The sequence below is a fragment of the Sinocyclocheilus rhinocerous genome, unplaced genomic scaffold (genome assembly GCF_001515625.1).
Source record: "Sinocyclocheilus rhinocerous isolate Xijiao unplaced genomic scaffold, SAMN03320098_v1.1 scaffold1290, whole genome shotgun sequence".
NCBI classification, from domain to species: Eukaryota; Metazoa; Chordata; class Actinopteri; order Cypriniformes; family Cyprinidae; genus Sinocyclocheilus; species Sinocyclocheilus rhinocerous.
In genome coordinates, this window is record NW_015652269.1 from 43,684 (window position 1) to 46,561 (window position 2,878).

A 2,878-nucleotide genomic window follows, 5' to 3' on the forward strand; every position below is an offset into this window, starting at 1 on the left:
AAGAGTCTATTTCCTTTCATGGTAAAGGAGGAAATTTGAGTTCTGATCCTTTGATTGCGCTTCGTTTAAAAGAATTGGATCTCGAGCGTAAGAAGCAGGAGCATGAAACTCGGCTGTCAAAGTTGAAAGCTCTGGAAATTGAGGCGGACCGAGATATTAAGCTTCGAAAGTTGGATCTCGAAGCTCAGACTCTTCATAGTAGGCCGGTTCCATCGCCTAAGTCTCGTCCTCCGTCTTCCAGTGTTTCTGCGCCGAGAGAGACCGATTTTGATGTGAGTAGGTACGTAAAATTGGTCCCTCCCTTTCGTGAAGGTGAAGTGGATGCGTACATTATTGCATTCGAGTGTATTGCCACAAAATTGAACTGGCCAAGTGATTTGTGGTCTCTTTTGGTACAGAGCAATATTGCTGGCAAAGCTCAAGAGGCATGTGCGGCGTTGCCAGTTGAGAGTTCGTTAGATTATGACGCTGTTAAATCCGCGGTGCTCCGTGCATATGAATTGGTTCCTGAAGCATACAGGCAAAAGTTTAGGCTGTGTTCAAAGCTGCCTAGCCAAACTTTCACGGAGTTTGCAAGAGTAAAGCGGGTACTGTTTGAGAAGTGGTGCTTAGCAAGCAGAGTCACGGCTTTTGAAGGACTTCAGGAACTTTTGTTGCTGGAGGATTTCAAGAGTTGTGTTCCTGAAGGCGTCGTAGTTCATTTAAATGAACAAAAAGTGAGTAAGCTTGCTGAGGCGGCAGTTTTGGCAGATGAGTATGTGCTTACACACAGAACGGTCTTTCCTTCTGTGCGTTCCATTAAAACTTCCTCCTCGGAGAAAGCCGCTAAGAATTTGTTAGTGGCTAACTCTGTTAAACCTATTTCGCAAGGCTCAAAGAAAAACAAAGATAATCTGGTATGTTTTTACTGTCTTGACCCAGGGCATCTCATTTCAAATTGCAAAGCCTGGAAACGGAAAACTTCTGCTGTTAAGTCTAAGACCGTAGCGTTCGTCAATGCCGTTCCTGAGAGTGCCTTAAGTTTACAATCTGGCCCGATTACTTTTAGTCCATTTGTAATGAAGAGCTCGGTAGCTCTCTCTAAAGATTCAGATTTTAAGCCAATTCTGATGCTTAGAGATATGGGAGCAGCGCAGTCCTTAATTTTGGACGGCGTACTTCCGTTCTCTGACTCGTACACTGGTTCTAATGTACTAGTCCGTGGGATTGAATTGGGCTGCATCTCAGTTCCACTGCATAGCATTCATTTAAAGTCTGATCTTGTTTCTGGTTTCGTGAACATGGGTAAGCATGATTTTAGGAAATGATTTAGCAGGTGGCAAAGTCTTTCCTTCTCCAATTGTGTCTGAAGAGCCTGATTGGTCTGCTCAAAATGGTCTTATGCAGTTTTCTGCTACGTTCCCAGCATGCGCCATAACTCGTGCTGAATCTCAGAAATTTGAAAATGTGATCGATCTCTCTCTGATTCATTTCTGTCTTCCCCACAGATGGTAGAGAGTGAACTTTACATCAGTCCTGTATCGTCAGAATCAAATGGCATGAGTAGTGAAGGTAAACTCCCTTTAAAAGTGAATAGAACACAGTTAGCTGCTGCACAACGTTCTGATCCATCACTTGTTACATGTATTGGTGGTTCTGTAGACAAGGCCCTAGTCCCTCAGATTACGGTGGGTTATTTTTGGGATGATGACGTTCTCATGTGTTGGTGGAGACCACGTTCCACAGAGGTTACATTTTTAACTGCGTTCCAAATTGTTACCTGAAGCTTACCGTAATCAGATTTTGGAACTGGCCCATGAACATGCGTGTTCAGGACACTTGGGTGTCACAAAGACATATCATCGAATTGCCAGACACTTCTTTTGGCCGGGCATGAAAACTGCTGTGTCTAGGTTTGTACGCTCATGTCATGTCTGTCAGTTAGGTGGAAAGCCCAATCAAACAATTCCACTCGCCCCACTACAGCCCATTCCAGTTTTTGGAGAACCATTTGAGAGGCTCATTATTGACCGTGTAGGCCCATTTCCTAAAGCTAAAACTGGTCACCAATATCTTTTAACGATCATGTGTGCTAGTACTCGTTACCCTGAAGCTGTTCATCTGCGATCTATCCAAGCTAAAACTGTAGCCCGTGAGCTTAAGTTCTGTTCAGTTTTTGGCTTACCGAGAGTCATTCAAAGTGACCAGGGGTCCAATTTCACCTCTAAACTGTTTAAGGAGGTAACGAAAGAGTTGAGCGTAGAGCACCAGTTGTCCACCGCATACCATCCAGAGTCACAGGGAGCTCTGGAGCGGTTCCACCAAACCCTGAAGTCTCTGTTGCGTACGTACGCAACAGAGACTGGTAAAGACTGGGTGGAGGGTTTGCCGTTTCTGATGTTTGCTGTGAGAGGAACCGTTCAGGAATCCCTGGGATTTAGCCCCGCTGAGCTGGTTTTTGGCCATTCGGTTCGCGGCCCATTAAAACTCTTAAGTGAGCAGTTCCTAGCTAAGGAGTTCCCTCGTAAGTATGTGCTAGACTATGGGAGTACTGTACGAGAGCATCTACACAAAGCGTGGGAGTTAGCTAGAGTTCATCTTGCTGAAGCTCAATCCAAAATGAAACTTCGCTATGATAAGTGTAGTCTTCAGCGTAACTTCCATCCTGGTAATAAGGTCTTAGTACTACTTCCTGTGCCTGGTTCTCTTATTCAGGCTAGGTTTTCTGGACCTTATGAGATTGAGAAAAAGCTGAATGACACTAATTATGCAGTTTCTACTCCCGATCGTAAGCGAAAGTCCCGTGTGTGCCCCATTAATATGCTTAAGGCTTACATTAGTAGAGACAGCGTTAAGCCTCAGCCTGATCCTGTTGACCCTCTTTCTGTTGCTTCTAACA